Source organism: Lactuca saligna, chromosome 8 (assembly GCF_052625555.1).
Source record: "Lactuca saligna cultivar CGN05327 chromosome 8, ASM5262555v1, whole genome shotgun sequence".
Lineage (NCBI taxonomy): Eukaryota > Viridiplantae > Streptophyta > Magnoliopsida > Asterales > Asteraceae > Lactuca > Lactuca saligna.
The window spans coordinates 144,687,310-144,707,848 of NC_136424.1; the positions used below are offsets into that span (position 1 = coordinate 144,687,310).

At 40.2% G+C, this 20,539-nt stretch overlaps 1 long non-coding RNA gene across 1 annotated transcript; it reads left to right on the forward strand.

The window, feature by feature from the left end:
- The first annotated feature begins 18,968 nt into the window (after positions 1-18,968).
- LOC145012609 (uncharacterized) lies at positions 18,969-19,939 on the forward strand. Its single transcript, XR_013664595.1, has 2 exons — positions 18,969-19,347; positions 19,604-19,939. It is a non-coding gene; the product is annotated as an uncharacterized LOC145012609 (long non-coding RNA).
- The last annotated feature ends 600 nt before the right edge of the window (positions 19,940-20,539 follow it).

Genomic DNA, 20,539 nt, shown 5'->3' on the forward strand with positions numbered 1-20,539 from the left:
TCGGCGATCCACCTCATAGCCGCAATCGGATCCTGCGTCCCATCAAATTCAGGGGGTTTCGTGTTGCTGAATTCCCTGAATAGTAATGAATCACCCCCTTGCGGCCTAGCAGCAGCCACAACTGCGGTAGCGGCAGCAACTGAAGCTTCAGTAAGTGCGGCGTACCGCTCCTCAAACTCCTCCATCAGAGTGGTCTTAATAGACCCAAACATCTCCGGGATCTCAGCCCGAACCGCCGCAGCTACCTCTTCTTGAATAATCTGACGAATCTCCTCGTCACTCGCACCGCTCGAACCCGCCCCATTGCGTGTGATGACCATGATGTCTCTGAAATACAACATAAAATCATCAGAGACTCCACCAAGTACAATGGTACTCGATACGCACCCTACCCAGTCTCCGATTTCCAGGGATTCTTACTTGGGTCTTCCACTGGTCTGGTGTCTTCGGTAGTACGGGCCCAATACTACCGACCACACCGTATCAGTATTCGTCCCAAGTCTTCCTCCCCAAACCCCGAATAATGAGTACTCTACCTCTAGTATGCACTATCTACTTGTATGCTACTAAACATCCCATATAAGCAATATCCCTAGACAAGGCATCACAAAACAGGCCATTCTAGTCCTATCATGTATACCTAGTCTTCTAGCATGCATAACAATTCATAATTCAGTGCATAATATAACATTGTAAGGTATCCTGGGGATCTTTACCGTTCGGGCGCTGGCTGATCGTACACACTGCTCCATCCTTGTTTTACCGCCTTACCATTTATGAAATATTGTGTCCTTATTATTTAAAAAGGTTTTTCCTCAAATCCCCGGTCTGAGTTCAGTTGCACCCGAAAGTACACCCGAATCCCTCAAACCAAGGCTCTGATACCAATTGTAACAGCTCAAAATTTTCAAATAAATTTTTCATTTAAAATAAAACATCATTATTCGACAAAAGAGTTCATTCCAAGTTTATTGCAAAAGTATAAATAATAAATCCTCAAGATCATCAACGATGGCAGTGTGTACGTGTCACGCCGGCGCCTTCCCACGGTCATCGCTAGTACCTGAAAAACATAAACACAACTAGTAAGCATAAATGCTTAGTGAGTTCCCCAGTATACGACTTACCCACATACGCCTTCCGGCCCGGACCTTTCGGTCCACATAACATTGCCTTCCGGCCCATAACATAATCGCCTTCCGGCCCATAACATATCGCCTTCCGGCCCGTATCACATTGCCTTCCGGCCCATAACAGTATAAACATAACACATATAGCATATCACACATAACAAATAAGTCATACATCATACCGTTCATTCTATCACATAAGTCACGCCTTCCGGCCCGTATAAGCATACATCACATATAAGCATACATCACATACAAAACGTCTACCTCCCTAGACACAGCATAAATATAACACATACAACCTTCCGGTCACACAGTCAAACCCTTACGGGTGAAGTATAGTGAGAAGACTCACCTCGTAGTATGCAAGCTATAAACCCTTCGAGCTACTCGCACTCGATCCGCTAATCTGCAGGTTCCCTATAATACCACATACCTTTATTAATGATCTTATCAACAAGACAACTGACCCTACTAAATTACATACAGGTCAACGGTCAACTTGACCGGACTCGTCGAGTGCAAAGGGCAACTCGGCGAGTCTAGACGCCCCGACTCCACTCGCCGAGTCTAAAGAACGACTCGACGAGTTCCAGTAGATCTTCAAGCTACTCGCCGAGTCTGAAGAACAACTCGGCGAGTCCTAGTGAATCTTCAAGCTACTCGCCGAGTCTGATCATTAGACTCGGCGAGTCCTCGCCATGCAGTCAATTCGCTGCCTCCTGTATCTCGCATGATTCCGTAGTATATAGATATGGGGCTTCCTGGACTTTCACATATACTATTACAGGGGTTTAAACACTTGTAACAACACTATAATCTATCAATTCCTTAAATGGGTTTCCTAAACCCTAAATTCGCATACAACGTAAAAGCTACAAATATGATCCGAAGATTACCTGGAAACGTGTTCCCTGTGTCCCCAACCTTCAGAACTCGACCCCTTGAACCTCCTTTGATCACCACCTTGCCTCTCCTTGTCTAACAATCTCTTCAAGCTTCCACTAGCCCTCACCCTTGCTCCAGATGCCCACAGACTCCTAAGGTATCTTCAATCGGCCAAAAGACGAGACATGACGGCCCTAAAGGCATTATATACGATTCAGAATCAAAACGGCTAGGGTTTCAGCTAAACAGCGTCGACTCGCCGAGTCCCTATTGGACTCGTCGAGTCCAGTCGCGTATCTGTGACCAAGACCGTGGCCCTACTCGGCGAGTCATGCACCAACTCGCCGAGTCCGCTCCTAAATGTGCCCAAAAAATAATTTAAAGAAATACCTGAAATTCCGGGCTGTTACATTAAACAACAATATTAAAACAGATCTAGAATCATACCTTTGAATTCCTTGTTGATCTTGTTTGTCTTGGAGCTTCTAGAGTCACAATTGTCACTCCTCTAATGGCTTACAAACACCAATAGCAAGCAAGATGATTTAGGAGAGAGGAGAGGGGAGGAATTCGGCCAGAGGTTCCTTGCTTAAGCTTGTGTGTCGAATTCCCTCATCCATAGGTTCTATTTATACTATTAGACTCCTTAAGGGTTTCACCCTAAACCCTAATTGGATAATCTTCTCTTAAGGCTATCCAAATCCATTCCATAGATAACCCTATGGACGATTTGAGCTATCCTAAAGCTCTTAGAATCCGTCCAAGGTATATCCTAATGGATTTATAGTCTAAAGTCTAACTATCAAACAATTGACAGTTTATACCCTCTTATTTAATTAATCTCTTTAAGTCACCAAATTAATACCAATTAATTTATGACTTATATTAATCAAATAGCCAAATATTATTCCTTATAATATTTACTCTCTCTTAATAAATCATCCTTCAAGTTGCTATGGTGAAGGCAACCCAAAAGGACCATGCACAACTGAATATAGTTATAGCCTTAGACACTATTCCAACATCTTAGGCCGTAAACTCCTTTTTCACTGCTTCTAAGTCCGATTTTTGGGCTATAAACTCAATTCAATATGTTTAGAATAAGCTAGGGTAAGCGGACTTACAATTTGGAAGAGTTTGGTTGCGGTTTCGGGGTGAAAACGGGTCTAGAGAGAGAGTATAGAGAGAGAGTGTAAAAAGTCTCCAATGGACTCCACTCACCCTTACATAGGGTTTTGAGTCGGGAAACAGTGGAATTCTACCCGATACTACCGTTAAACGAGACTTTTGGTCGCACCCGATTTAGTGGTCGTAATAATAAAACTTGACATTTTCCAAATAAATGGAAATGTGTGTCCTGTGTTTTTTTTTATCACGACTTAACGGCATATAAACATACACAATTGAAATCTTTATTAAACTTGACGACTTCTCATTAACGGAACTTTTGAACAGTGGAATATTCCGTTAACGGTAACGGGGAAATGTAACGGGGCAACTTGGGTTGTCACATCATTCCCCCGTTAGAGGGAATTTGATCCCGAAATTCAGATCTAGGCAAGGAAGTAGGTATGAATGGCCAAGTAGAGGTAAGAGAGTACTTCCTATGTGGTTGTCCTCGCATTCCCAAGTGAACTCTAGTCTGTGTTTGTCATTCCTACAGACCTTCCCGTACGGAATGCGGATTTTGTCTCGTGTAGCTAGTGGGTTCCAACTGGTGTATCTACGAGGTTAGAGTTTCTCAATGGATTCTATTAAGATGAGTGAGGCACGAAGAGTGGTGTCGGGAAATCACATATCAAGTCTAAGAAGTGGATCGATCGAACGTGAACCTTGTGGTATATCCGAAAGTAGTAGCGGCCTGAAAAGGGTTGGACCATGTCTCCATGAGGATTCTCGGATGGTCCTAAGCTCTTAGAAAGGAGTAGAGCTTTTCAGTACTGAGAACATAGTGTACTTCTATGGCAAGATCAACACTGGCATGATTGCCATTCCGAAGTTCCTAACGTTCTCACTTGTACTGGATGTGTAGTCCTTCAGGTTAGTCCTTAGGAAGTTCGGGTGGTCTTCAGTTTCGTGTCTTCTTTCAATTGGCTGATAGAGACTTTCTAGATTGTCGTGTGGATTGCGCGACTATGGTCATCGGTTTTCTTATAGAGCGTCTATCCCAAACTCGTGCAAAATGGTCCTGCGAAACGATGCTTGAGATACGGAAACCCTGAGGGTCGGGGAGATAGGGTTTCACTAGATGAACGTTGGACAATCTTGGGAGGTGGTTCTATTATCTCTGCGTGAGATAGTATTAGTGGAACACCTAATAGTCCAATGAATCTCTAAGACTGTGGTTTATCCTAGCGTGGAAGTTGTATGTTCCTGCATAACCCTTCGACTAATCACCAGAGCTGGTGTCAAGCCTATGATCTCTTTTGGATCCGAGTCATGAGATTTAGTGCAGCTTCTTTCACACTTGTCCAAATATTCTTGGCTGCGAAGGTTATCCTGTGGTTCTCGGTATCCTGGTGTTCATTTTCGTAGAATGTATTTCATCGTCTACAGGGCGACGACGATTTCCTCCATGCAATAGGGTGGAGGATGATAGGCACTACCTGTCTGTAACAGGGTGGGCAAGGTTTCTGGGTAGTTAGAGCATCTACTGCAGCTACTTTACCGAAGGTTCGGGGTTTTCTCGCCCAAGATCTATTCTAGTGGGTACATGGTTCATCACTCAGAACTTTACTTGCTCAACCCGTAGTGACTCTCTTGACTTCGGCTCCTATGTTATGGAATATGGTGAAGGTGTTTTGCTAAGAGGTCCGTGGTAGAACTCATGCATGTCTTAACCGCCAATACCATGTGTATGCGAGCAGTATACACTTGAGGTCGGCGGGACGTTCAGCTGTGCGACTCCACCCCAAACCCACAACCCAACGAGGAACAGGGAATAGGGAGGAAACACACACCTTAAATCTTTTTAATCTCAATTATATGCCACCCTTATGCATATACCTGATTATAGCGGTCAGTCTCATGAGTTCTATCTTCTGGGTTCAGGAACCTGATGTGTGAGGTGCGAAGGGTTTTCCGAGGGAATCTTCGGAGTATGCTTCGGTTGGTTGTTGTCTTCTGGAGTATCTTGTAAAGTGTTTCGCTTTGGTGTTCATCTGACTACGAGGGGTCGGTCAACAGTGCATGGTACCCTCCTTTGGGTACTTCGAAAGGTTTGAGATAAGAGGGACGATTGACGGATCGTATTAGGTTGGTTTATTTGTGCTAGGTTCAGGTTCGGAAGAACCTTTATTTGCCGATATGGCTATGGAGAAAGTTCTTTTTACACAGCACTTAAGGATTTACACACGGTTGCACGAAATCAAACCATGGTCAATAGAGCCGTCGAAGTTGGCACACTCCGACATGATATAAAGTGAAGATCGATAGAGTCATGTGCCGAACAGGCACACCAGTTCGAGGCGTCTCGGGTTTCGTCCTACGTATCACTACCGCGGATACTTGGACCGATAGAGTCGACGCGAAACTATAGAGAGTTCTAAGTGTTTCCGAATATAGTATCTTTTCATGAACGGATTCTCACAAGGCATTTCTATAATTGTCTCACATATACTAGTCATGTATATTTAAGGTGGGGAGGACTGTTGACTGAGCGACCCCGCCCTAAATCCACAACCAAACGAGGAACAGGAGATGAGGCGGCATTCGCTCACTCTAGGTCTATCCATCTTAAATATACATGGTCGTAACGTATATGTTTAGCCACTATAGTTTTACCTAATGAATTTTAAATTTTATAACAGTGCTGCGACTTTCGCCTTACTGGAAAGAATTTGCATTTGAATTAGTCTTTTATTGTTCTTAGTTTAGTTATCCGAGGTCGAGAGACGTACCAAAATCTAATGAGTTCCTTACCGCTTCTCCCTAAGTAGTAGTGTCAAGATCCTTCTGTGTCTTTGTCTTTCTCTTTGGTTGGGCAGTCCTTCTTGAAGTGTCCAAACTCGCCACATAGGCGGCAAACCTGAGTGGCCGCCGCATTGGCGATTGATGCAATACGTTCCACCGGGGTTCTGCATACACGAGCAGTATGCCCCTTCATGTTGCACCTAGCACAATAGAGTTCCCGGCAGGCACCATGATGATGGTAGTTGCACTTGCTGCAGTGGGGGAGGTCTCCTAGGTACGGTCTCCTTGAGATCGGGAGGGAAGGGTTGACAGGAGTATAGGCTGCCTCAGCTCGTTGTCCTTCTGAAGGTCCTTGAGCCGAGGTACTTCCTTCTTCAAACTTGAGTTTTCTCTTTAGTGGGTTTGAGTGAGGTTCTTGGGTGGCTAAGTATGGAAGTGTTGGCTGCTGTTGTCCATCACCAGGATTGGAAATCCCGACAGGGCCCTTGCTAACATTGGCGGTGTTAGCATTCAGGTGAGCCATGACAGCTGCTAGGCTGCTGAAACTGCAGCTTGGAACGTAGCTTCATCGAATAAGAGAGTAGGTTTCTTGCTTGTGGATTGGTTACACTTCTTCGGTGGCATGGTTTTACTACAATAAACGGAATACAAGGTAATGAGAGATGATGGTTAACCCTAGACATTTCTGTCCCGATCGCATTAGGCATAAATTTTTCCGGTGCCTCAAGTATTGGTTGGTTGAACGTTGACCTACATCCCTATGATGTAGTCTTGGTTATCGAAGTGGGTGCATGAGTATCAGAAAAAGGCCATAAGATGCGAGTCGTTCCTACTAAGTTACCTTTATACTGAGAAAGGTTTCACTCTCCAGCCTGGAGAGATTTGAGAACAGTTCGGAACGAAGCTGCGAAAAGAGAGGCTCATGAGGGCTTATGGCTAAACAACCTCACAGAGGTGTGGGGATCCACTCTAAGCGTACTACTGGCAACGGGAACAAGGCAATTTACCTAACACATAGCGTGAGCAGTGTAATCACTAACTCACTAAATTGTATTATTTTATGGGTGTATTAGCGTGACGAACACGAGGAAAAGACACTTTTCGGGTTCCACGTACTGGCTCCCTCGGTCTGCCTCGTATCTTTGACTGGAATCAGCGTTGGTTTCCTTCGGGTAGTTTCCTAGGGTTCTCTTCTCGTATGGACATATTAAATTTCTACTGCGCCTTTCTTCTAATTCCAACTATGGGTGTCATCAATTCATGGTGGATGACTGGGAATATCAGAAGTTTAGGTGAATTCCCCACCGATGTCCCTAAAAGAATATGGGCACTTGGTGCATTCAATAGTCTCGACCCAGCTCATTTATTTTCGAACTGGAAATATTCTCAATGAACCTCTTCGGGGTTGAATTCAACTCTCCTGTCGTGCACTGAAGTGGGTAGGGTTTTCTACAGGGCTCGTGCGAGAATGGAAATGTCTAAAGAATCCTAACAGATTTTTAACATTTCGCTAGATGATCCATATCGAGTCCTGCTACGATTACACAGGGTATACAAATCATATATAGCTTAGATCCGATAGGCCTTCGGATATGTGATACTACTCTAGAACCACATCCCAACAAGGAAAAGGAAACAGAGCGAAACCACACATTCTTAGCCTATGGGGTCCTTATTATATATAACCTTGGGAGTATACCCTCTGTAGATGTAGGTATATCAATAGAGATCCTTTTAGTTATTCACGCAAGGTTGTTTATGATTCCTAAAATACCCCTATGGTATTTTAATTCTTGTTTGTTTTCTTATCTTCTGAATGTCATTCTGGGATTAGTGTGAATCTTTTAGCGCTCTAAAATACTCCTATAGTATTTTAACTTTATGTTTGGCTCTAGCAAATCCTAGTTGGTAAGTTTCAGACCTGTTGCACACCACAATCACTCCTGAGCACATGTTCATCGCATCTCGAATAAAGGTAGTTGATCAGGTTACATTTATTCCAGTGTACGATTACATAACTGCCTAGATTTGTCTGTAGTGCTCAACATCCGAAGACTTTTATTCTTGTTCTTCTTGTGATACTTGTGTTCGAGTGCTTAGATTCCGGATGTTATTATACTTTGGTAAAATATGGTTATATTTTAAAGTAAAATTCTTGGTCAGAGTGTTTTATCCCTTTTGTATTTATAGGCTGTATATCTTTTATGAATTGATATACTTAGCTCACTATAAACAATGCTCTGATACCAATTTGTCACACCCCAAAACCGGAACGGCGGAAACGTTCTGGGGTGGATGACATCATGTCAAGTATCACAACACATACATTATAGTAATCAAAGTACAACAAAACATTGCATTAATAGAAATTTTTTTACATGGTTACATTACAAGTATTCAAAGTATGCAAGTAAATGTAATAAATACAGCAAGGTACTAAGGCATCGTCATCAACAGCTCCGAGGGTGTACCTGTCTAATTGCTGACCTGAGAATACAAGTTATTTGAAAAGCGAGTGTAACATCCCCCTCTGGCACGTATCACAATATTGTCCGCTTTGGGCCACTCGGCACGAGGACTTCCTAGGGGGTCACCCATCCCGGTACTACTCCCGCCCGAGCACGCTTAACTGTAGAGTTCTTATGGGAAGCGGACAATATTGTGATACGTGCCAGAGGGGGATGTTACAAATGGTATTAGAGCCAGGGCACGGGTCGATGTGTTCGACGGGGACGTCGAACCCTATAATGGGGGGGTGAAAGTGGGTTAGATCTGATCCCACATCGGCTGAGAAGGAGAACAAAACATTCCTTATAAGGGGTGTGGATACCTTCCCTGTCACAACGCGTTTTAAAGTCGTGAGGGCAGCAGATCCCATAAGAACTCTGCAGTTAAGCGTGCTCGGGCGGGAGTAGTACTGGGATGGGTGACCCCCTGGGAAGTCCTCGTGCCGAGTGGCCCAAAGCGGACAATATTGTGATACGTGCCAGAGGGGGATGTTACAAATGGTATCAGAGCTAGGGCACGGGTCGATGTGTTCTTATGGGATCTGCTACCCTCACGGCTTTAAAACGCGTTGTGATAGGGAAGGTATCCACACCCCTTATAAGGAATGCTTAGTTCTCCTTCTCAGCCGATGTGGGATCGGATCTAACCCACTTTCACCCCCATTATAGGGTTCGACGTCCCCGTCGAACACATCGACCCGTGCCCTGGCTCTGATACCATTTGTAACATCCCTCTCTGGCACGTATCACAATATTGCCCGCTTTGGGCCACTCGGCACGAGAACTTCCCAAGGGGTCACCCATCCTAGTACTACTCCCGTCCGAGCACGCTTAACTGCAGAGTTCTTATGGGATCTGCTGCCCTCACGGCTTTAAAACGCGTTGTGATAGGGAAGGTATCCACACCCCTTATAAGGAATGCTTAGTTCTCCTTTTTATAAAATGGTTTTACTTTTGAAAATTTTCATACCAAACCCTTAGTTTGAGTTCAGACACACCCGGGAGTATGTCTGAATCCCTCAAACCAAGGCTTTGGTATGAAAATTTTCAAAAGTAAAACCATTTTATAAAAAGGAGAACTAAGCATTCCTTATAAGGGGTGTGTATACCTTCCCTATCACAACGCGTTTTAAAGCCGTGAGGGCAGCAGATCCCATAAGAACTCTGCAGTTAAGCGTGCTCGGGCGGGAGTAGTACCAGGATGGGTGACCCCCTGGGAAGTCCTCGTGCCGAGTGGCCCAAAGCGGACAATATTGTGATACGTGCCATATGGGGATGTTACAAATGGTATCAGAGCCAGGGCACGGGTCGATGTGTTCGAGGGGGATGTCGAACCCTATAATGGGGGGTGAAAGTGGGTTAGATCTGATCCCACATCGGCTGAGAAGGAGAACAAAACATTCCTTATAAGAGGTGTGGATACCTTCCCTGTCACAACACGTTTTAAAGCCGTGAGGGCAGCAGATCCCATAAGAACTCTGTAGTTAAGCGTGCTCGGGCGGGAGTAGTACCGGGATGGGTGACCCCCTGGGAAGTCCTCGTGCCGAGTGGCCCAAAGCGGACAATATTGTGATACGTGCCAGAGGGGGGTGTTAGAAATGGTATCAAAGCTTAACTGCAGGAGTATTATTTAGAGGATACTCGATCAGGGTTGGAGTGATTGTTCTCCAATGAAGTCAGCGTTCATGGATTCTATAATTGTTCAGGTATGGTCAGTAATTGTCTATGGGTGAACTTTAGAGTTCAAGGCACTACCATTGCTAGGACAGAGCTGGTGACATGAAAAGGGTAGTGTCAGTCGTGGGTGTTAGATGCATAAGTGGTTGGTCATCGTATGTTTAGGATAATTGTATTTTCGCATGGTCTGTGTTTGGTTAGAGTTCAGTGGTACTGCAAGATTGGAAATGAGAATGAGGATTCGTTAGCCAGAGTGAAGATTGAGACCTTCAATTGACAACATGATAGATGGATCGAGGTGTCAGACTGGATCAGATGTCAAGAGTACTCATCGAGATTTCCAAGGATGTGAGATCTCAAGGTTTAATCGGTGATTAAACGCTAGCATTGGCAGGCACATGTTGTCATCAGTGTGATATTAGAATGCGAGAAGGATTGGAAATCCTTCAATTATTGCGTGCAGTGAAGACTTAGTCGAATCTAAGTGGGGGAGAGACTTTTTATAAAGTCCTCCAAATGTGAGTTCTGGTTGCGCGGGGTGCAATCTCTTGGGCACCTTGTCAACCAGAAGGCTATTCTAGTTGATCCGACCAAGATAGAGGTCGTGATGCAGTGGGAGATTCCGAGGTCTCCATCTGAGATTCCGAGTTTCCTGGGTCTAGCAGGTTACTACCGGAGATTTACTTGGGACTTCTCCGAGATTTCGGTTCCTTTGACCCGACTGACCAGGAAGTCGGTGGCCTTTCGTTGAGGGCCTGAATAGCAGGCAGCCTTCAATACTCTCAGACAGCAGTTGTGCGAGGCACTGATTCTCACCTTGCAAGAGGGTGTAGATGATTTCATGGTTTAATGTGACGCTTTGATCATAGGCATGGGTATGGTACTAATACAGTGGGGTCACATGATAGCAGGTTTTGGGAACCAGGTCAGAGTCCCGGTTAGGACTCTAGTTCAGTGATGTGTTAGGTCAAGTGCGTGTCCGACCTGATATGGAAAGTGTTGTAAGACTACGGGGGTAGCCGTAGCATTCGGCTGGGAAGGAGAACTAAGCATTCCTTATAAGGGGTGTGGATACCTTCCCTATCACAACGCGTTTTAAAGCCGTGAGGGCAGCAGATCCCATAAGAACTCTGCAGTTAAGCGTGCTCGGGCGGGAGTAGTACCAGGACGGGTGACCCCCTGGGAAGTCCTCGTGCCGAGTGGCCCAAAGCGGACAATATTGTGATACGTGCCAGAGGGGGATGTTACGAATGGTATCAGAGCCAGGGCACGGGTCGATGTGTTCGACGGGGACGTCGAACCCTATAAAGGGGGGTGAAAGTGGGTTAAATCTGATCCCACATCGGCTGAGAAGGAGAACTAAGCATTCCTTATAAGGGGTGTGGATACCTTCCCTAACACAACGCGTTTTAAAACCGTGAGGGCAGCAGATCCCATAAGAACTCTGCAGTTAAACGTGCTCGAGCAGGAGTAGTACCAGGATGGGTGACCCCCTTAGAAGTCCTCGTGCCGAGTGGCCCAAAGCGGACAATATTGTGATACGTGCCAGAGGGGGGTGTTACAGCGAGTATCAGAATTTTTACAAATGCTGGCGAGTTCATAAGCATTTAGTGACATTTCATTCAAATAATTTAAGAAAGTAATAGTTTAAGAGATTTCAGTGTATTGGAGTCCTTTCCAAAAAATCCTATATTTTCTTTAATAAAAGCAGCCTTCTACCAAGACTGGTCAGTGATGTAGGGTAAAAAGTAGTTTTCCCTAAATTGCTATCATTATCAAAATACTGAATTTGATTATTGAGGAAAGCAATGACATCAGGGAATATCATATGCCTCAGTAGTGAGGACTGCTGACTAAGGCAAAGAATCATAGACTCCAGGAAAGTATCAAACAAACGACATGCCTGGTTTAATCTATCAAGTGGAGACACAGACCCCAGAAGGTACCAAATGAAAGGTACAACTGGTAAGGTCTAAAATAGTGAACGCAGACCGAAGACGATACCAAATGAAAGGTACATCTTGCAAGGTCATAACAGTGAAGACAGACCGCAGACGATACCAAATGAAAGGTACATCGCGCAAGGTCAAAATAGTGAAGACAGACCGCAGACGATACCAAATGAAAGGTACATCTCGCAAGGTCAAAACAGTGAAGACAGACCGCAGACGATACCAAATGAAAGGTACATCTCGCAAGGTCAAACAGTGAAGACAGACCGCAGACGATACCAAATGAAAGGTACATCTCGCAAGGGCAAAACAGAGACTACAGACCGCAGACAGTATCACATGAAAGACACATCTAGCAAGGTCAAACAGTGTGACTCTGAAAAAGATGACATCAGCATATCGTGTTAATTGCTGACGAAATACCGTTACCTTAAAACCATGAATTATAAGGCAACCCAGGATACTCGTAACCATACTGAATAGAGTTCTAGACGCCCTACAAGCATCTATATAATGTGACATTTGTCACCCCTTGGCTTGGTAGGCCGTGGACTGTAGCTAGCAGTCAGGGTGCGGGGTTGTCAATCCCGTATAGGCCTATACACACAATGTCCGCTCTCCTTACAGGAGACTCTGGTTACTAACTAGACGACGGAGAAGGTCGCGTCCAGAAAATGCATCCCAAATAGAGGATAGTGTGTTTCTAGAAGGGAGTGGATTTCTGATGCAAGTGACGTATTAGAGATAGAGACTTCCAAACAGTGGGTAGTGTGTTTCTAAAGTAAGTGTAGAATAGAGGTAGAGACTCTCAACTGACTTGACTAGAGAATTTCTTGTATGTCCATACTCATATACATAGTATATAACTAATGAACCAAACGGCTTTCGGACGGCCACCCGATCCCACCAGACCACATCTCAACGAAGAAAAGGAAATAGGGCGGATGAGCCTTCCTAAGTCTTTCAATCGTTACTTATATGTATCTATATAAGCACAGATGTACATCTAACTATGGCTGAGTGTGTAATAATTGAAGACATATCATCGTGGTGTGAATTCATACAGTGTGGAATAACAGAATCGTAAAGTATAAGTGTATCAAGTATAAGTGATTCTTGTAAAGTAGGAGTGTCTAACGAGTGAAGTAGGAGCGGTCGCAAGTGAAGTAGAAGTGTCGAACAAGTATAAGCGTATCACGAAGTAGAGGCGACAATAAGTGAAGCAAGAGCGTATCAAGTATAAGTGAAGTTGAGTAGATATCCAGTATAAGTGAAGTAGAGTCGATATCAAGTATAAGTGAAGTAGACTCGATATTACTAAGTAAGAGCGTGAATAAGTATAAGCGTCATCAAGTATAAGCGACTATAGGTATAAGTGAAAGTGTTACCGAGTCAGAGTATAAAATAAGAATAAGCGAAGCAGCAATATTTAACAAGTAAAAGTATACGTCAAAAAGGGAAATCTTAAATGAAAAGACTTTATGTACAGAGAAAATCACAAATTGTATTCTTTTGTAAAATATGTTTAAAAACCTTAGAGGATCTTTCATAAACCAATTTAGAATGAATTTGGATAAATCGGTATAAGTAAAAATCATTATAGTGTCCCACTCGGTAAAATAGTGTAAAGTGGTAAAATCTTGTGCATGCGGGTTATCAATCACATGTGATTGACATGATAACTGGCATGTTTAACTTGTATTCCCCCCTATAAAACATTTAAAAACATTAAAAGGTTCATTCAGGGGTATGAAGTCACCTGGTGTAAGTAGGTCCAACGAGAGTGCTGTTTGGGCGTTCGGTGCCACGTAAGGACTCGAACACACTCAATGACCTATTTAACATATGATAACATATGTTTACATACAATTAGTACATTTAATGCTAATTACACAATTATACACGCTCAAAGGAGCGGAATACACTTTTGGTTAAGTGTTTGGGGTCCCGGGTAGCGTTTAAGGGTGCTACGGGTCTCCTATCAGTTGTGGAACTTTGCTAAACTCAAATATCAAGTGTGTGAATGGGTTTAAAGAATTAACATGGACCATTTTGGAGTTTACGGCCTAACTCAAGGAAGTTTACGGCCGTAAACTCCCAAGGTCATATTCTTGGGTGTTTAATGCTTCTAGCTTGCTCATTGATTTATTCTAAGCACTTTTCCCAAAAGGCATGAGTGGGTTTGAGACCTATAAGGGCATGATCTATGAGTTTACGGCCAAGGAACCACTCCTAAAGGAGTTTACGGCCGTAAACTCTAATTCTTAAAGTTTTGGGAAGTTTAAAGCCCCTAATGCCTTTCTAGTGATTTCTAATGAAGTATGATGCTATTTTGGAGGATTAAAACCATCATTTGAGTGGGTTTTGGGGAGTTTACGGCCTAGACAATTTCTTGGGCCGTAAAATCCTTTTTATCCCTCCATTTGTTGTGTTTAAGTCCTTAAATCCTTCCTAGCATTTTATAGAAATAGTCTAAGGCCATTTGGGGGACAAAAACCAACATTTTGGGCATGTTTGCGGAGTTTACGGCCTAAGCATGTGCTTGGGCCGTAAACTCATTTTTGTCCTTCATTTTGATGTGTTTTAGTGATCTAAACCCAAAATACCAAGTCCCTAAATTATGTATGAAGCCTAAGGGTGGTATGGGAGTGTTTTTGGGGCATTTTAACATGATTTTAAGGTGTTTACGGCCTAAGCTTGTGCTTGGGCCGTAAACTCTCTTTTAACCCCCAAATCCATGAGTTTTAATGTTTAAACACTCCTAGGCTAATACCTCAATTTATTTCCAAGCCATTAGGGACAAGTTTGGGTCATTTTGGCCTTGATTTGGATGTTTACGGCCTAAGGAGGTTCTTAGGCCGTAAACTCCTTTTTCATTGCTTCTAAGTCCGATTTTTGGGCTATAAACTCAATTCAATATGTTTAGAATAAGCTAGGGTAAGCGGACTTACAATTTGGAAGCGTTTGGTTGCGGCTTCGGGGCGAAAATGGGTCTAGAGAGAGAGTTTAAAAAGTCTCCAATGGACTCCAATCACCCTTACATAGGGTTTTGAGTCGGGACACAGTGGAATTCTACCCGATACTGCCGTTAAACAGGGCTTTTGGTCGCACCCGATTTAGTGGTCGTAATAATAAAACTTGACATTTTCCAAATAAATGGAAATGTGTGTCCTGTGTTTTTATTTTTTTTATCACGACTTAACGGCATATAAACATACACAATTGAAATGTTTATTAAACTTGACGACTTTTCATTAACGGAACTTTTGAACAGTGGAATATTCCGTTAACGGTAACGGGGAAATGTAACGGGGCAACTTGGGTTGTTACATTAGGCTTATGATTCGTTCATTAATTTATTTATTTATCTAATAAATAAAAAGGGTTTTACAAAAGTTGTCGGTTAAGCAGGAACATACATGTCAAGGTGATGATTTAAAAAAGGACAGTCGGCAAAGCTCAAGTCGGTGAGAAGAGGAAAGCGGAAGGAAGCAACAGCAACAAAAACAACAGCAACAGCAACAGCAACAACAACAGCAACAACAACAACGACGACGACGACAACAAGAAGAAGAAGAAGTCAAGAAACGAATTTGGGAGAAACCAGGAAGGGAAGTGGTGCAACCAGTACAAGAAGAGGCATTCTGGCGACTGTGTCGTCTGCTATAAATGCAAGAAGTTGGGGCATATCTTTACAAACTGCCCAATAAGAAGCAAAGCTTGCTTCACTTGCGGAGAATATTGAAAGGCCAAGGATCCCACTAGCAAACCCCAATGGTAGAAACTATCAAATGATCCTTGATGAAGTGGATGTCATTGCAGGAAATCAAGAGTAGGAAGCAGCTTGTACGAGGATCAATATATGTGTAGTCGATATATATATATATATATATATATATATATATATATATATATATATATATATATATATATATATATATATATAGGATGTGAAACACGATATAAGGGACATATTGTATGGATAAATGTTGTAATCATTTTCGAAAGTTATAAAATTTCTAGTTATGTTACATTGTTGTGTGGTATTAAGAAATTATGATTTCAACATAATGGATTGGTTAAGAATAAATTCTGGTATAGTGTGTCTTGTAAGCCAGGACACTACACACAGGAAAGAATTTATACCAAGGGTTGGAAAGTGAAATTGTGGTTGAGGATACACATGGAAGATATCCTAGTGGAGTCTAAAAAATTTGTTGTATATTATTACGTGAACACATCTATTTGTGTTAAATTGCTTTTGTGATTACTTGAAACCATCAATCGATAAAGTTCAATAATATATTATTAGACGTCATAAAAAAAGGTTCAACACGACAATGATATAATAACTTATATATCATAGATGTATATTGTCGTATTTGAAACCAAATTTAATTAAATCGGCACTGCGTATATGGAGTTCACAGAAAATAATTTCATACATCATCATGCTATACTATATGATAACCTATATATAAATCACCGATCAGTAGTTGTGTATTTCATTGAATTTGATTGATGAACTCGATAAAAATTTCCATCCCTAACAAATTAGTTAGAAGTTTTATTGATTTATATGATTATATCACATGTTGGCGTGAAGACATGCACACCCTGCACTTCAATTATGTATTCTCATTATCTAAAGTGAAAACATTACGTCAGAAAAAATCTGATTTAGTGGCAATATTACAACACGAATAAAAAACCGATGACTTAATTCTAATAATGGTTGGTTAATTAGTTTTATCAATGTTTTGAAGGGGTATGTTTACGCGACACATCTAATAAAATAAACCGTGTATCTAATAAAGAAATTAGGGCTGTAAACGAACTGAACGTTCGGCGAACCGTTCGTGAACTGTTCGGCAGGAAGTTCGTTTATGTTCGTTTATTTAATAAATGAACGAACATGAACAAAAATTATCGTTCGTTTAGTTAAATGAACGAACATGAACAATGGTCTCGTTCGTTCATTTATGTTCGTGAACGTTCAGTTATGATGTTTGTTTACGTTTGTTTATGTTCGTTCGTTTAAGTTTATTTATATTCATCTATATTCAATTATTTTTTATTATATTGCTATATTATATGTTCGTTTATGTTCATATATGTTCAATTGTGTTTTTTTTTTATCTTTGTTCGTTTATGTTCGTTTAGCATGTTCACGAACATAAATGAACGAACATGAACAAAGTAATTTGTTAAACGAACGAACATGAACAAAAAAATCTCGTTCGTTTATCTGTTCGTGTTCGTTTGTTGTTCGGCTAACTTAAACGAACGAACATGAACAAGACCTTATTCGTGTGTGTTTGGTTCGTTTACAGCCCTAAAAGAAATCATTCGTGTTTTAAAACCAGCCTGTTAAGGTTGGCGAGTTTGTTTGGGCTTCCTTCGGGTCTAAATGCCCAACATGGTTCGAGATTTTTTTTCGTAAGTTAAGTATATTTTTATTTAGTTTATTTATATAGCATACTTTTTTTTATAACACAGAAATCGATGAAAATGAAAGATATTAGAGTACGAATGATATACTACACAAATAGATGAATTTATATTGCTATTTAGAGCATCTTGCTTTCACTTATATTTATCGTTTGCATGTATTTCATGTTAATAGCATCATACTTCATGTATTTAAATATTAAAACAATTAAAAGTAAATGTAACGTTGAAAAACCTAACCTGTCACGTCCTTAACTTGCCTGCAAGAAGCACAAATTTTTATGGTAATATTTACTTGGGATGTTGAAATGAAATAAACATTATAAATTATATATAAATTTAAATTTATAACTTTTAAATAAAGTTTTATTTCTAAAAATTTGAATTATAAACACAAAACTTGTTAAAACTAAAAATAAAGTTATAGTAAAGTATTTTCTATTGGTTATTTATAATAATGTAAAAAAACCAAAGTAAACAAATGGGCTGCTTCTGGAAGTTATTGGGCTAAAATTTCCAATTCCAACTTCTAGGCCTCCATTCCTTTGTATAATTTCGTTCTATGTTCCAAGGCCATGACTTGTAAAAATCTTTAAAACGCTGAAGAAAACAACCAAATTTTACTTTTTAATGATACTTTTTCTGTTGTATAAATCTTGAAGTCAAAGTTTCATATTATTGTAAGATCCATGTATTATATATGTTTATTTAAAAGAAAAATAAATATGAAAATTCTAAACATTTGAAAAAGTTTGAATTTATAAAAAAATTAAAAAAAGTACTGAATTATTAAAATTAAAATGATTTTTTATCTTTTAAATTTAAACAAATAATTTAGATAAATAAACAAAAGAAACTAATGAAGTTTTCATTTAGAAACGTTGAAATTAGAAGGAAGTCAATTATTGAAATTGATATGCATATATTATTATATTTATTGAAATTATTACATTTAAATATTATGTGAATTTTAATAAAATGGAAAAATCCACAAAATGCCATGTGAAAAAAATTTAATTAAAAGTAACCACAAAATAATATATGAAAAAATCAATGTAAGTGTGACATATGACAAAAAGATTTTCATTTATTAGAGTAGATGAGAGATATAAATTTGTATTATTGATACTTTTATAAACCGCTAATAATTGTGTGTAAGTTTATTTATTTATTTATTTTTGAATCTATTCCAATCAATATAATAGCTAAAATGAATACAAAAAATATTACCTACCATTTTATTATTATTATTATTTTAATTTGAATTGGTTACATATTTGTTGGCCATATAACATTGATTAAACTTAAAAAATCATCCAATACCGAACTTACCTCAAGATATATGGGCCGATTTGACTATAGAAACTGTTGGATTAAAGTCCCAAGTTATAATGGGCCTACTTTCCTTTCAATATTTTGTGTTCAAAATTTCTAACGGCTATGGAAGAAGCATCATCGGGATAACGAAGCTGTTTAATACTTCAATTCAACATTCTCAAAAGCTCTGCCATCTCAATGCTCGGAATGATGGCAGAGCAGCAACTATGGAGAATCAACCTTCAAGCAAAGGCAAAAAACTTCCATTTCAAACTCAAAGCATCTAAATACTTACCAACTTGCTACAATTTCTTTCGATTCTCACTTTTCCTTAAGATTTCGCATCTCCTCATCCGATTTAGCTCTGATAATAACCCGACGACCAAACGAAAATCATTAAAATCAAGAATTTCTGGAGCCATTCAGAAATTTCGGAGTAGAATCACAAAGAGAACTGCTTTTCCTGCTCAGAATCCCTCGAAAATCAAACGGTTGAAATTGGGTTCTTGTGAGGTATGTTGTTTCTAATTAACTAAATTGCATTGCATATTAGGTGTTTGAAGAAATTACACACAGAATCGGATCAAGCATTTAGCTTTGTATATCTATAAATCAAGAAAATTTCCTTCATTATACACCACCTCAATATAATAACCTAATCTGTCTAAAATCAAAGGAATTACCATGTAAAAGAGAAACGACAATTGCATCTTAGGAGTCGCTTTATACTATCATTGAACTGATTGGGAATCTTGTGCTTTTGATTCAGTCAATCTATCAGAAGGATAGAAAAGGGATTATCATCCATGGTTTGAGCGTATTTAGATACCTCCTTACACAAATAAAGATATTTATGGAAACAAAAGCCAATAAGTTGCTGTTACTTTCAATTCTAGCAATGATGGGATACCTTCTTTGGTTGCGTATGAAGAACCATTTGAGTTATCATGAAAGAACCTTTGCTTCAAGATACTTTAGGAATGTATGGAATTGGGCTATTACACAAGTAATTTATTTTTATCTTGGATTATAATTCCTGTAATTGTAAACTCAACATGCTGCTACTCATTTCCTTATAATATATAATTCCAGTATTAACTTATAATGAATGATATACATGCAAAATTTAAGAATTTAGTGAGCAGATCCATCTTTCTTGATTTAGGTCACATTTGTTGATCAAGATGATTAAAATTTCAGTTCATAAATTTCATATCACTTTGAGTCGGTGGTTATCTTCTTTAGAATGACTAAACCAAGATCACCATATGTCAGTGTAATTTAAGCTCCTATGAGACTTCAAATCTTCTTTAAAATGACTTTTTGACACCAATGTTACTCATTATATAACTTCTAATCTCAACAATCTTTAAGTATTGCTATCTCTCATACTTGTTCATTGGTTATTTCTCCCCCCGACTCTCAATAATGTTAAATATGTTCCTCTTACACGTTGCAACCTTATTTCCATCAAACAATTTGGCAAATAAAGTAACGAGTCTATTAAGTATTGCTATCTATCATACTTGTTCCATAGGGGAATCCTTGGCTTAAGATGAAGTACAATAACTATGTAACTTTGTAAACGTGGCCAAGACCATCATGGTCATTCATTTGCACAACCCTAATCTCAAATAATGCTTGAAAAAATGTCCACACTCATGTGACTCATGCCCCCGAAAGCAAAAGCGTTTATGAAGGAGTG